Raw genomic sequence first — 16,250 nt, forward strand, 5'->3', positions numbered from 1 at the left:
AGTCCCAGTTCACCATCAGCCTTTCCAGAGTCTCGTCCCAAGATGGCCACTGCCATTCCAAGATCTCCTCCCAAGATGCCACGCCAGAGCCCTCGTCCAAGAGGGCCGCCCGCCGCCAGGCCTGAGCCCTCATCCAAGATGGCTGCCGCTCTTGAGCCTCCAGCCAAGATGGCCGCCACCGAGCCTGAATCTCCAGTCTCTGTCCCTGTCCAGAGTCCATTCCAACGACGCCTGGAGCACCCCAAGACAAAAAAAAATGTTTTATTACTTTGCCTATTTGCAGTGATGTTTGGTTTATTTTCTTTCTAATGTGGTTTCATTTAGTTTTTTTGTATCTTGCAGGAGCTGTGCATTCCCTGGAAGCAGGCTGGTTTGGTGCTGCACAGGCCTCACTTTAACAGCGGCTATTATGTGCATTGATTTTGATTTGTGGGATTTCTTTTGTATGTGCTGGGTGCAGCCATACTAGCCTGCTCTTCTTGAGCTGCCGGCTGCCTGAACCAGCACCACCCTGGAGGCTTCCACCTCCTCGTCAGCTTCCAGGGCGCCACTCACCCATGTTTGAGCGCGGGTGGCTCACAGAGAGCACGCGCTATTGAAACGCAAATGATCTGAGGCGATCCATGCAAACCTGTCAACGCCCACATCAAATTCGATAAAACACATCAAGTTTAATCAGATTCATGTACTTTATGTCGTCTTGCGACGCTGTGAGGAATAATAATTGCGTAATAGTAATATAATCCTGGAAAATTTTACATCAGAAGTGCTGGTTTCAGTTTCATTTCGAGGAGCAACGGATTCAGCTGAGGATTGTGAATAGTAAGTTTTTTTACATCGCCAAGTTTGGCGAAGAAATCAGCCTTACAATACAGACAGTATGCCCGTGTATTATCTCCAATAAACGGCTTTAACCAGCCTTTGAATTCAGGGTTTGATTCCCACTGCTTTCTGTATTTTTGAGTGTACAGTTTTGACATGATGAACTAGCCAGCTAGTTTAGCTTATTTCACAGAGAGGCACAAACACACAGTGGATGAGAGTAAGTGACACAGGCTGTGTGAGTAAAAAAAAACATGTTACATCCCGTGCTGAATATAAGCCAGGGCGGGATCAGCCAGCGGCGGCTTCCCGCACATGCGCGATTCATTTGCAGTCTGGACGCGGAGGGGTGAACATTTCCTGCTCTGACTGCAGCTGGGAGGGGCTGCTGTGCGAGGACTGGGCCGCCTCTGAGTGCTTTGGGAAGGGGGTGGGGCCCACGGCAGCATTCGCTGCTCGTTGAGAAGAGTAAGAACGATATGTGGTTTCACGTCAGAGAGTCTCCAAAAGTCTCCAATAACACCAGAAAAAGTCGTTAGATTTGTCGCTAGTCGCTTTTTTGAAAATGTGTCGCTAGAGGGGTCGGAATACTCGCTACATATAGCGACAAAGGCGCTAAGTTGGCAACATTGCCAGGAGGCATAAACAGCGGGTCTATTTACGGCAACAGATCGATACCTCATTGGCCACATACGTAATGATGGTGACGTTTAAAAAAAAACAATTACAATTTTAACAATATTTCAAGAGTAATCTTTCCTTGTAAATAGCTTACATTTTATCATACGTATTTCAAAGTTAAGGATTCATTAGTTTGAATTGGAACAAACACTCAAACATCTTAGTTGATAATTCAACATACCTACTTTATTTTTGACAAAACATCCCATACTATATATTTAATATATGAGCAGAAATTGCTTACTTGATGTGGCAGTAGTCTATTTTACTGTAAAAAATTATAATCTATCCAAAACTAGTCAACAAAATCTTATCTTAACATTCATATTTCGTCTGTAACATGTCATTTTTATGATATATTAATATAGGACATATAAATGTTAATTTGCAGTTTAATACGTTGCTTATACAAAGACATTTTATTTCAACATATTTCAGTAGATTTTTACTCATCTCAGTATAGCAATATAGTTTGGGAAAAGCTAAAGTAGATTCATTCATATTTAAACAGTCTTTTTGCGGTTTACATACACTATATTGTGATTAGAACAAAGCACTTAAGAATAAAGAACACAAGACAACTCAAAAACACACTCAAAAGGCAAAGCCTTATGATAATTCCACACACAAAAAAACTGCCATTTATGCTTAAAAAAATTTACTCTGCTAAAAAGGCTGAGGCCACCATGGCATTAGCTATCACTGAACACTGTTCCATGCTGGCATGTGATCACATTGGAGAAGCATGTAGAGCTGCTTTCTTAGACTCCACTGCTGTTACCCATTTCAAAATGCACAGGACAAAGTGCACAGAAATGATTAATGGTGTTCTAGCACCATATTTTCTGAAAAGGTTGGTCACAGATGTGGGTGACCAGCGTTTCAGCCTCCTCCTCGATGAGTCCACGGATATAAGTGTTTCTAAATACCTGGGGGTTGTGATAAGGTACTTTAGTGACACCAAGCAGACAATTGTCTCAACATTTCTGGGGCTTGTTGAATTGGAGGGAGGAGATGCTAGATCTATAGCCCGTGCTGTTGTGGCTTTCCTCGAGAAGTGCGGTCTTAAAAAAGAGAAACTCCTGGGGATAGGGACTGTCAATGCTTCTGTTATGACGGGGATTAACAATGGGGTCCATAAAGTGCTGAAGGAAGAGTATGGCCTTAAAGATCTGGTTCTTATTCGCTGTGTGTGCCACTCTCTGCAGCTTGCTGTAAGTCATGCTTCCAATGACACCATCCCCCGTAGTGTGGAATACTTGGTACGAGAGACTTATAACTGGTTTTCAGTGTCTCCAAAGCACAGGGAGGCCTACAAGGCCATATATGAGACCATCAACGGTGGGGAAAAACCTTTACAGATAACCAAGGTCTGTGCCACACATTGGCTCTCCATTGAACCTGCGGTTTCACGCATTTTGGACCAGTGGAAGGAGCTTAGGCTGCATTTCTCAGTCACCAAGTCCAGTGAACACTGCTACATGGCTGAGGTGATCCTCAAAACATTTTGTATCTGACTTTTTTGAAGTCAGTGCTGGGTGAGGTACAGTTGGCCACCAAGGCTTTTGAGGGAGAGCAAGTAGATCCTCTTAAGCTACTTGACAGCTTGGTTAGCCAGATCAAGTCTGTGAGCAGCAGGGTGCTGAATCCACTGGCAAATATTGATGTACTCAAAGGGCCAATAGATGGATACATCAGTCCCAAACCGTACCTTGGTTACCTTTTTGAGTCAAAGGCAGCTGAGCTCCACCTTGTGCCGGAGGATGAAAACAATGTCCGAAAGCGGTATGTAGCCTTCACCATCTCTCTCACTAATGAGTTGAGGGTGAGACTGCCGGACAACATCGAAGCATTGCAGTACATGTCAGTTTTTAATGTGGAGGAAACTTTATAGCACAATAAGAGCCCTGGAGAAATAGAAAAAATAGCCAAGCTCCTCGGCTACTCCCCTGCAGAGATAGACAAGATTGTCCAGCAATGGCGTGCCATCCATCTTAGTAAATGGAATGAGACAAAAAACACACTGGGTTTCTGGAGTGAGATTTGGAAGTTCAGAGATGCAGCTGATATCAACCCGTTTCAAGAACTTGCCATGGCTGCTGTGTCTGTGTTGTCCTTACCACACTCGAATGCTGAAGTCGAGAGAGTACTCAGCCAGATGAGTTTGGTAAAAAGCAAGCTTAGAAATCGGATGTCCTTGCAGACCCTTAACTCCATTCTGTACATTCAATATGGACTGAAGCTGTCTGGTGAGGCTTGCTATGAGCACCAGCTGCCTGATAATGTTTTGCAGCTTTTCAGCACATCAGCTGCTTACTCATTTAAGTCAGCTCCCTCAGTTGCTGAACCTGCCATAGAGAGCCTTGATCAAAATGACAATGACCCACTCTTTCTGTGAGCCAGCACAGCCTGTCTGTATGTGGAGGGGGGTCTGAAAAAAACACTATCAACCTGAATTAGGGCCAGACTAGTTACCATTTTCTCAGATTATCTCTATTATCTCCTATTTTCTTTCTATTATCTCTTTTTGGTCCTTTTTTAGATTGTTAATCTAGATTGTATTATTTATTTTTTTTTAAATGTTATGGTTAAAAATGTTAATGTTTTACTGTGACTTGTTGTAGGCTCCTAAGTGGACCATAAGGTTAAAAACCAAACTTAAGAAAAAGAAAAAAGAAAAAAAAGATTGTATACAAAAAAACATTATTGTTAAAAATGTTAATGTTTACTGTGACTTGTTGTAGGCTCCTAAGTGGACCATAGGGTTAAAAACCAAACTTAAGAAAAATAAAATAAAATAATAAAATAAAATAAAATAAAAATATTGTATAAAAAAAAAATTGTATGGTTAAAAATGTTAATGTTTTACTGTGACTTGATGTAGGCTCCTAAGTGGACAATAAGGTTAAAAACCCCCCCCAAAAAAACCCAAAAACTTAAAAACACAAAAAACATTATATTATTTATAATAATAATTTAAAAAAAACTAAGTAACTCCGCAAGAGTGTCTCTTTTGGGTCACTTTTGCCGGTCCCAAGCCCGGATAAAGGAGGAGGGTTGGAATTGTGACGTTAAAAAAAATCAAGAATCAACAGAAGAAAGTTAATTTGTGGTTCTAAACATATTCAGGGTGTTTTTTTACTCACCTTTGGTCTCTCCAGCGACGTTATTCCTCTCTCCTACAGCGTCCATCACAATTACATGCACATGGTCAATTATGCCAATTAGGTGATGACGTCATTTAGTGACTTTTAGGACAGCCAATAGCTACTTTCCTTACTGAGGAGTTGGCAACACTGCCTCCTGGGGTGCTTCTCATTTCTTATTTGTGCATCCTCGTTTCCTTTCCTCGCTTCCTTTCCTCGCATCTCAGCTCCACCCCCTGTAGGATGCGAGGGAAGGCTGCAAGGAAAGAAAATGAGGACGGAGGAATCGAATGAAAGCTTTTTTTATACATTGGAATACTTGATTAGTGCTCAAGTGGGCTTGAAGTTTCTTCTTTTTCTGTTTTGTTGTTTATTTTTTCCTTGTATGGATTTGTTTTGGTATTAACCTTTAGTCTCATAATTTATGAGTCTTTATTAATTGGACTGATTGCTGCTATACAGTCTCTGTCATTTGTTTAGCTTTATGACCCGTGATCAGTTCTGTGGTTGTGTGATTCTTGTGTTTTAATGGTTTATGTTACTGTTTCGTTATTGACTTTAATGTGTATAAATTTGGTTTCTCTCTCTGGTATTTTGAGTATTGTGGATTTTCGTTTGGTATATTTGTTTATTTGGTAAATTGATTTTGAATGTGCTTTTCTTTTGTTTTATTACTTTGCCTATGCATTGATGTTTTGCTTATTTTCCTTTTAATGTGGTTTATTTATTTATTTTATTTTTGTATCTTGCGGGAGCTGAGCATTCCCTGGAAGCAGGCTGGTTTGGTGCTGCACAGGCTTCATTTTGCAGGGCTATTATTGCAGTGTTTCTGTTTCTGGCAGAGGTGGACAAAGTACACATTTCTTACTTGAGTGAAAGTACAGATACTACTGGTCAAATATTACTCCATTACAAGTAAAAGTTGTAAAGACCGATTTTTACTTAAGTAAAAGTATAGAATTACTATAAGTGCTTAAGTATCAAAAATAAATGTCAATGCATTGTTTTATTATTGTTGCATTGTTGTATGTAATACTTACAGTACCTCTGAATCTATGCCTGCCTATACTCATTTCAAAATAAAATGTATTTCTAGAACACAGTTCCAGTAGTGTGGGATTGAATAAGTGCACTCAATAACGTCCACCTAAATGGCTGTTCCCTCAAAAAGTGCCCTATTTAAAGTTTTTTTGGTTGTTAGTATGAATATGTTAGCCTTACTGTTATCTATCAGCTAGTGTGCTCCAAAACAATGACAAAGTTTGCATTTAGAAGACCAAACCCAACGTTGAAAATGAAAATGAGGTTGATGTCAGAATCCAATGTCAGATTGACGTTAATCGTTAATCATTTAATCTCTCCCTGTATTTCCTTGTTCTTTTTGTACTCGCCATCTACTGAAATCTACCTCAAACTGAAAAATAAATAAATAAAGGGAAACATTTGAGTGACAAAATGCTTTAGTTTAACATGGATTATCAAAATAATATACTATCAAAATGTGTTAAAAGGACGAAATATTCAATAAACTTAACTATTAGCTATAAAATATGTATCTAAGAGCATTATTTATGTATTTAAATGCAGTTCATATCATATAGTGTGACAAAATAATCATATGGTGTGACAAGAGAGTCTTCTAGAGAGAACCGAGGTTACGTTAGTAACCGAGTACGTTCTCTTACGAGAGGTCTCTCGTACTGCGTAATATCTTACGCTAGGGGAACACAGTGTAAAACGTGTGCATGCTGAGATCCAACACCAAAGTCCCAAGGGCAGGTGCCCAGGGTTCATAAAGTGCATAATCACCAGGGACTCGCAGAGAGTCCGGGAAAGAGGGGCTGGAACAGCGTCATTCCCGTAATCAGAAGCGTCCTATAAGGAGCATATTATATCAAAAGTGTTCCACACAGTCAGGGCGAAAAACCCGGCCTGAACTGATGAATATTATGGGTGTTACATATTGCCGATAGAGTAATTTAATCGATCAGCGAGCGGCACTCAAGCAGTTTCAGTATTCTGAGCCGTAAACCTCTGGGCAGAAATGCTGATTTATTAGACCGAAAGCAGCTTAGCCTGCAATACGGGAACCTCTAGGTTATAAAACCTTATAAATGTAGACGGGGAGACCCAGCCTGCCGCCATACAGATATCTTGTAAGGCAATCCCACTAGACCAAGCCCACGACGAGGCCATGCCTCTTGTGGAGTGCGCTCTGACGCCCAACGGGCACTGCAGGCCCTTAGACGTGTAAGCCAGCACTATAGCATCAACTATCCATCTGGATAGACTTTGTTTCGACGCAGCTAGTCCCTTAAGACGTCCGCTGAACGAAACAAAGAGCTGCTCCGTCTGTCTGAAGACAGCTGAGCGAGACACATAAGCCCTTAACCCCCTGAGGTCGGCTGTATCGCCGGCGATACCAGCTCGCTTTTTTTTTATCAGTGCAAAAGAAACTCATAAATACTCTGTTGACTTTGATTTTCCATAGGAGTTTCATACATCAATCGATTCTGTTAAATGTGTATTATTTTTGTGTATACTCACAATAAAAACAAAGTGTTGTGCTTTTTGCCAAATAAAGAAAAATAAACACGAAGCGAGTTCTGCCTTCTCTCTGCCAGTGAAGTCCATTCTGAAACGCGTCCGAAAATGAACAATAACTCAGCGAATACTCAGTCAAACAGGCATACAGACACACAGGCATGAAGCTTGAATTCTCTTCTTTTAAATGAAGTAATTTATATAAAAAACAAATATTCTCATCTTGTGAAATCTGTATTAAAAGAGAGCGATTCCAGTCGAGCTCATCTCAGCTCATTATGTTTTAATCGGCCCCGCCCACGGAGAGCGCGCGCTATTCAAACGCAAATGACTGAGACGATCCCATACAAACTGTGAACGCCCACATATCAGCTCGAGAAAACACATCAAGTTTATTCAGATGATCAGTGTACTTGTCTACACTGTCTCGCAGCGCTGTGAGGAATAATACTAATGGAAAACGTACCTCAGAAGTGCTGGTATTTCGAGGAGCAACGGATGGAATACTGTAGTAAGTTTTTTTTTCATTCTCAAGTAAATCGCGTTTCTGTGTGAATGAATGAACGAAAGAGATGCGCTGTTTACCACAACTCGCAAAAAGACGGTTTAAATTTGAATTGCGTTTCTGTGTGTGAATGAATGATCTGCTTTTAGCAAACTATTTTGCTATACTGAGTAAAAATAGACTGAAATACGTTGAAATAAAATGTATTTGTATAAGCAACGTATTAAACTGCAAATTAACATTTATATTCCTTATAATAAAAACGAAAGACCTATGTTACAGACAAATGAAAGACAACATTTTGTTGATTAGTTTTGGATAGATTACACATTTTTACTGTAAAATATCTGCCACCTCAAATAAGTTTTTGTTTGCCAATTTTTGCTAATATGTTAAATATAGTATGTTTTGTCAATGTAGGCTATATTCGAAGTAATGAATCCTTAACTTTGAAATATGTATGATAAAATGTATACTTTAGTTTTTACAAAGAAAGATTACACTTCAATTGTTGTTGTAATTGTAACCTTTTTAATAAAAAAATATATATTTACAAGGTAGATGTAAACAAATTTTAAAAGGTAAATATAAGCCTTTTCTTTAAATAATTTTTATTGTGTTTTATTATTGACAAATTTGGGGAGAGGATACATATTCCAAAACTGAAAATACAGTATGAGAATTAACTGCACAATTACTAGACATGTTTTCCTTGGATATTATACAATTTGCAAGCAAAATTTGTGGAAAAAAATATACAAAAATAAATTGACATGCTTCCAACTGTGAACCAATTTGGTAGAATATATATATATATTGCTCTTGCATTCTTTCTTGTGGCTATAGGTGACACACCTGAATGAATGGCTCATTAAAGGACAAGTTCGGTATTTTACACTTAAAGCCCTGTTTACAGATCGTATCTGATGAAATAGAACGGTTAAGATTAAAATTTGGACACATGCTCCTGTCCCGATAATTTGAGGTTTATTTAGCTTTTGTGGACCTATTTTGCCAAACGCGTCACACCCGTGATTCTTCCGTTGAGAGCTTGAATAATAGACACTCCAGCCCAGTTGGTGGCGATAATGCACCTTTGCCAATTGCAAGCAAACCACGGGCATTTCATTGAATACACGGAAGAAGCAGAAGAAGAAGCGGCGGAGTAATACCGTAAAGGTGCTGCGGTCTCACAGCGCGTCCTATACAAGTCAATGGAGTTGGACAAAAACTACGATAAAACCTGTTGGAATGCATCTTTTTCAGCGATTTTTGATGGAACATATCAGTGAACACCCCCTGACCACTCGGTGAGTTTCACGTCTTTGTAAACTAAAGTTTAATGTGTTTTTAGGACGGAATCTTCCAGTGCACATAGACAACCATTGTGGGGGTGAGGGGGTGAAGCGAAATAAACCTAAAATTCTCGGGACAGCAGCATGTGTCCAAATTTTAATCTTAACCGTTCTATTTCATCAGATACGATCTGTAAACAGGGCTTTAAGTGTAAAATACCGAACTTGTCCTTTAAGTATGCGGGCCCCATTGTCTCCTCAGGTGTGAACCACTACATATGCATGATGCTGTTGAATGGTTGACGCCCCTTGCGCATATTGCCTTTACAAACAAAAAGTGTTTTACAAGATTTAAATCAATGTATTGTGTTATGTGAATGATAAGGGCAGGATGATTTTCACATCATTTTGAAGAAAAAACTCTAGGCAACGACATCAATTAGTCAAAAGTCTTATTGTCACATATTTAGTATGTGTTTTGTGGCCTTATTTCAGAAACTTTCGTTTTTAGTTTTTTCAATAACCATGCATAAACATTATTCTCTCAAAAATACAAACATGTACATGCATGTTGCTCACATATGATGGTAGCCCTGTTTGTGCTAAATAGAGTGTAATTATACCTTTGCCATTAATATGTTTATAAGCAACTGAAAAAAGCACAAATGTCAGGGCATGTCAGAACATCTCAAGGACCCCAAAAAACCCTCAGACCCCAGAGGGTTAAAGCCCTGACCGGGCAAAGGAAGCCTGCGTCACCTTCCTCGTCAGAGACCGGCAGGGCCGACAGGGAAATCACCTGCGCCCTAAACGGTGTGTTGAGGGATTTAGGAACGTATCCATGCCTTGGCTTGAGTATGACTTTCGAGTAATTTGGCCCAAATTCCATACACGACGCGCTTACTGAGAGCGCTTGCAAGTCCCCTATTCGCTTCACCGATGCGAGAGCCAGAAGAAACACTGTCTTGAAAGACAAGTGTTTGATGTCGATTGACTGGATTGGCTCGAATGGAGCACCTTTCATGGCTTCCAGAACTGTAGAAAGGTCCCACATGGTGACTGAGGGAGGTCTGGGAGGATTCAGCCTCTTAGCTCCTCTAAGGAAGCGGATGACCAGATCGTTCCTTCCAAGTGACTGGCCAAACGTAGGTTTAGTAAACGCTGCTATGGCCGCCACGTAAACCTTGAGCGTGGATGGGGTTCTACCCTTATCCAGTAGCTCTTGCAGGAAGGAAAGAACCTCCGTCACCCCACAGTCTGGGGGTGAAGTGCCACGAGCTGTGCACCAGCTAGAGAACACAGACCATTTCGAGGAGTAGAGCCGTCTAGTAGACGGGGCCCTAGCCTGCGTGATCGTGTTTAACACTCCCACCGGGAGGTTAGCGGGTACCTGTTGATGGCCCACGTGGGGGGCACTGCTGAGGTGCACATGGAGTAGACGCGTTTCATCAAGCTCCTCCACGCCAAGTTTTTAAATTGATGGAATTAGGTGCCGTCTTAATATTTTATTTTGTATAAGTGTATTGTGAACTTCTACTTAGCTTGTGTTTCACCTGGATACGTGAAAATGCCTTTAAAACCAGCCAAAGCCTCGAAAAGTTCAGGCCCTCAGCCTTCGGCTAACGTTAGCTGTGACGGAACAAATCTCGCCGATAGTCATACTTCTACCGACGTTATGCCACTGATGTGGGAAAAGATATCAGACAAGATTCTTGCAACCATAAATGAGAGATTCGACAAGTTTGAGGAAGACTTTCGATCTCTACAGACATCGGTACGGGAATTTGCGGAGAGAGTGGAGACTGTCGAGGGTCAGACACGGGATCACGAGGGCCGCCTATGCTCTCTCGAATCAGCTTTGTCAGATTTGCAGAAGACGAATAAAGCTCTTCGAGCGAAGGTCAACGACTTAGAAGGGCGATCGCGACGCAACAATATAAAAATAATTGGTATCCCTGAGGGAGAGGAGAAAGGGAGACCTACTGAGTTTGCTGCAGCGATGATCCCAAAACTACTGGGCGAAACTCACTTTCAGGTGCCGTTGGTCATTGACCGTGCTCACCGTGCTCTCAAGCCAAGGCCGTCAGACGGGGAGAGACCCGCATCATCATTGCTCGAGTGCATTTCTTTCAAGAAAAGGAATTAATCCTTCGACTTCGCCGAGATCGCACCCTGGAATAGGGTTGTGGGGTCTGTTGGGCCGCCCCGGGCTGCCATGGACCCTGGTCTGGATGGGCCTGGGCCCCTCGCCCTGGGCAGATTTGGGGTAGCGGGGGTGCCTGTGGGGGTCAGTGGGGGAGCTGGCTCCAAAGGGGGGGGGGGGGTATTTTGCCCCCTCTGATGTTTTCCTCCCCATCCCTAAGGCTTCACTTCTCCCGCTCCAACACACCAACACATAGATAGGGCTTTGAGGTGCGGGTGCGTCGCTGGGATGCGGGGGAGGTGGTACTCCTCTGTCTCCTCGTGGCCACCTGCATCTCAATTACACATTACAGCTTAGACATTCTCATTACTTACTGTCACATGACACATACATATAGGGCCTTGGGGGTTGGGCACATTGAATGACATCCGGAGGGCGGTCTGTTCATTTAGCCTTCCCTCTGGTGCCAGTGCCTAATTCTCAATTTTAAGTTGCACATAGACACTGAGGACTCTAGGGAGGTCCTTTTTATTATTTATTTATTTTTATTTATTTTTTATTCCCTGCTCTTTGTTCTCTGTCCGGAGCCGGGGGCTGTGAGGATGAGCTGGCCGCCCGGTCGGGGTCTGGGCTGGTGGTTTTCTCTACTGCTGTGGGGACCGGGGCGGTCTTCCTGTCCCCGCACCGGAGCGAAGGGGGTTCAGCTCCGGGATCGGGCGCTGATCACCCCGCTGGGGGTGGTGGTGCCTGGATCTAGGAGTGTAGAGTGCATATGGGGGGTGCGAGTGTGGGTACCGTGTCCATTTTTGTGTGTCTACATGTGGAGCGAGGGTGTGAATATTCGTTTGCGTGCATGAGGGTGGGAATGTATGCTTGTGTATACGTGTGCTTGATCGTCTACGTCTATGTGTCAGGTCGGGCCTTAGACTCCACCTCACTCATCATCTCAGTCGACCCCCACCCCACCATCATGCCCTGCCGGTGGAGGATGCCGCCGGTGCGTTGGTGGTTTCTCGCGCCGGGGCAGGATGCTCGGGCGAGCGCTGGCCCGCTCTCGGCGGTCGCTTGGCGGGGCCTGGCCCTGCTGGCTTTGCTGGGCCCCGGTTGGGGGGTGGGGGGCCCTTGGATCTCCGGACCCAGGGGCCGGTCTGCCCTGGTGTGGTCGGCTGCCAGTGGAGCCTGCGGGCTTGCCATCACGGCACCCTGGGGCGTCTATACTGTGGCTGTCGGGGGTCCCGCCTTCGGGCTCTCCTCTGCCCTTTTCTGGGTGGGGGCCGCGGTTGTCCCTGCGGTGGTTCTCCTGGGGGTCCCGTGCCCTGGGGGGCCTCCGGATGCTTGGGGCCCGGGTCTTTTTCCATGCCTGCTTCATGCCTTGCGGGATGGAGCTGTTGTTCCCCACACACACTATTAAATATTTACATGGAGGAACCTTATGAACACAAGCACGCTCACACGTGTGAGCGTGCTTGTGTTCATAAGGTTCCTCCATGTAAATATTTAATAGTGATATGTTTATTCACATTGTGAACATGCATTTGTGCATACATCTCAAGCATTCACATTGGTGTAAAAACAGGTGCTCACAGACACACATTGTCTTGATTTGCTGTTGCTTCAAAACTTATTTTGTAATATAAGTTATTTGTGCTGCTCAATAACATTTAACAATTAGAATTTATTGTGATTCATACAGATGTTGGTTGTTGCTGCAGTTTCTCTGATGTTGTGTCTTCTGTTGTTTTCTCTTTTTGTCAGCAGGTATCGAAGCAAATTGTCTTTTTTTTCTTTTTTTCTTTTTTTTTTTTTTCTCTTCTTTCTCTCTCTTGTCTCCCCTGGTCTTGTCTGTCACAGTATGATTAAATAAAAGGGTATATAAAAAATAAAAAATACAATTATTATTTTATTTTTATTTTTTATATATAGCCAATATATTTTTTATTATCTCTTTATACTGGCTGCTGATACGCTATTATTTTTTGTTTTATTAAGAGTGTTTACAAAACGCTATATATATGTTAAACCATATATAAAATAGGCTATATATGTATATGTATATATATATATATGGCGCTACTGCTAATTGTTCTAGAACTTCAAATGTTTATTACTTGGAAGTGGAGTCGAGCGGGATCGAAGTGACGGGAGATGGATCGTCTTGCTACTCACATGCGAGTGGTGTTCTCGGGTCGAAAAGGGGACAAAGTGCTTCATTTCGGGGAAGCCAGATGTGGGAGGGAAGGGGGGGTTGACTTTGTTCTAAGTCCTATAGAGTTCTGCATGTCGATGATTAATGTTTTTTTTCTTTTTTTTTTCTTTTTTTTTCTTTGTCGTCTGGACTGCCTCATTTCAATACCCCAGTCTTTAATTGTTACAAAGGTTGATGACTAATATAAATGGGGAATCTATTACATTGGCTTCTTGGAATGTAAGAGGCCTTGGCCATGTAATTAAAAGGAGTAGAGTGTTTGCACATTTGAAATCACTCAATGCTGATATAATATTTCTTCAGGAAGCTCACCTTAGTGTAACTCATCAATGCAGACTCAGGACCAACTGGATATCTCAGGTTTACCAGGCCCCATTCAATGCCAAAGCTAGAGGTGTAGCTATTATTTTCCGTAAGAATGTTCATTTTCGATTTTCATCCATGGTTGCTGATCCTCAAGGTAGATATATAATGGTTTCTGGACATATCAATTCTCTCCCCATAACTTTGCTCAATATTTATGGCCCCAATTTTGATGACTCAGAATTTTTTTTGCAAAATCTTTAATATAATTCCAGATGCAAACTCTTCAAATGTAATAATAGGTGGTGATTTCAACTGTTACTTAGATCCCTATATGGATAGACTTTCCTCAAAACCACCACCTACAATTACTTCCATACAAACACTTCATAACTTAATCAAATCTAGAAATATGGTTGACATTTGGAGGCTTCAGCATCCGACAGATAGAGATAATTCATTTTATTCTCATGTTCACAAATCGTACACTAGAATTGATTACTTTTTGGTAACGTCTGAATTGGTTTCTAGTATTAGCAACACTAAATATCATAATATATTAATATCTGATCATAGCCCAGTTACATTTCAGCTTGATAGTATTTTGCCAAAGAAAAACTACTGTTGGCGTTTCAATCCAGTGTTAATCAAAGACCCAGCCTTTATATCTTATTTAACTGAAAAAATTGACGAGTTTTTTTGTAATTAACGACAATGGAGAGGTTTCAGATTCGATTTTGTGGGATACGTTTAAAGCTGTTCTGCGAGGCCATATCATATCATTTGAGTCATCCAAAAAACAGGCTTTGAATTGTCGGCTTTGGAAAATAGAAGAAACGCTGCCAGTGCTCGAACAAGCTTATAGAGTGTCACTCTCAAAGTCGGACTATAATAACATTTTAAAATTAAAGTACGAGTATAATTCAATCCTGAATGGTCAAATAAATAACCTTCTCCTCAAACTTAAGCAGAAGAACTTTGAATTAGGGGATAAACCCGGAAGGTTGCTTGCAAGGCAATTGAGGGGAGAACAAGTTAAGAAGGCGATTCATATGGTTAAATCAAAAACGGGTAGTTTAATAACTAATCCCAAGGAGATAAATGAATGTTTCAGGGAATTTTATTCTGAATTATATACTTCTAAAGTTAAAGACACTGACCCTAACTACAATAGTTTTTTTGTTTTTCAAAATAAGCCTTCCAAAACTTAGTGAATCCTCTAGGTCTGATCTAGAATCTGAACTTTCAATTGAAGATTTATTAGAGGCAATTCATGCTTTTCCATCTGGGAAAGCTGCAGGCCCGGACGGGTTTGGCTGTGAATTTTTTAAAGCTTTTAGTAAGAGGCTTGCTCCTTATATGCTGAGAATGCTACATGATTCAATCCAAAGGAAGAAACTGCCTGATTCTCTATATGATGCAAATATTTGTGTAGTTTTGAAAAAGGGAAAACCTGAGAATGATCCAGCTAATTATAGACCCATTGCACTCTTAAATTTTGATCAAAAAGTACTGACTAAAATATTGGCTTCCAGGTTAGCACAACACATCTCAACGATTATCCATCCTGACCAAACTGGGTTTATTCCAGGAAGGTTTTCATTTTGTAATGTCCGCCTACTACTTAATATTTTATACGCAGACCGTCAGTTAGCCAACAATTCTGCAGCTATTATTTCACTAGATGCCCAAAAGGCCTTCGATCAGATTGAGTGGCCATGTATGTTTGAGGCACTAAAACAGTTTGGATTTGGAGACAGATTTATCGACTGGATCAAAATTGTTTATTTCCGTCCATCCTCATCTATTTTGACTAATGGTATTAGATCCAGCTCTTTTAAACTGCACCGGGGTGTACGACAGGGTGATCCTTTGTCAACTCTTCTTTTCAACATCACACTTGAGCCACTAGCTGTAGGAATCAGAACTCATCCGCATATTCTGGTATTCCATTGGGGAATTCTGAAAGTCTGATAAATGTATATGCTGATGATCTTCTACTGTGTATTACTGATCCTGAGGTTGCTGTCCCTAAAATTTTAGATTACATTGAAACTTTTAGTAAACTTGCAGGATATTCAATAAATTGGAGTAAAAGTGAATTTATGCCCCTAACAAATAACTTAAGTGATAACTTTTTGAACAGTGTTTGAAATAGTGGAGGATCACTTTACATATCTTGGCCTGAAAATTTCAAAGAACCCTAAATATTTGTTTAAATAAAACATTTTAGACATGATTAACAAACTCAAATTAAGCATCGAAAGATGGAAACTGCTTCCTCTATCACTAATTGGCCGTGTGAATGTGATAAAGATGGTGGCTCTCCCTAAGTTTCTATATATTTTTCAAAATCTCCCTATTTATTTGCCGGCAACCTTTTTTAAACAACTTGATTCAGTTATTCTGTCATTTGTATGGAACTATAAAACACCTCGCATAGCTAAAGCCCACTTGGAAAAACCTACTGATTGTGGAGGCCTCGGCCATCCTATTTTTAAGCATTATTATTGGGCAGCAAATGCCAGAGCTCTCACTTTCTGGCAAAGGGGCATCCTGGACAACATGCAGCCTGAGATTTCCCCATTATGGGTTCGTGCTGAGG

Source organism: Leuciscus leuciscus (genome assembly GCF_965113295.1).
Source record: "Leuciscus leuciscus genome assembly, chromosome: 6".
NCBI lineage: Eukaryota > Metazoa > Chordata > Actinopteri > Cypriniformes > Leuciscidae > Leuciscus > Leuciscus leuciscus.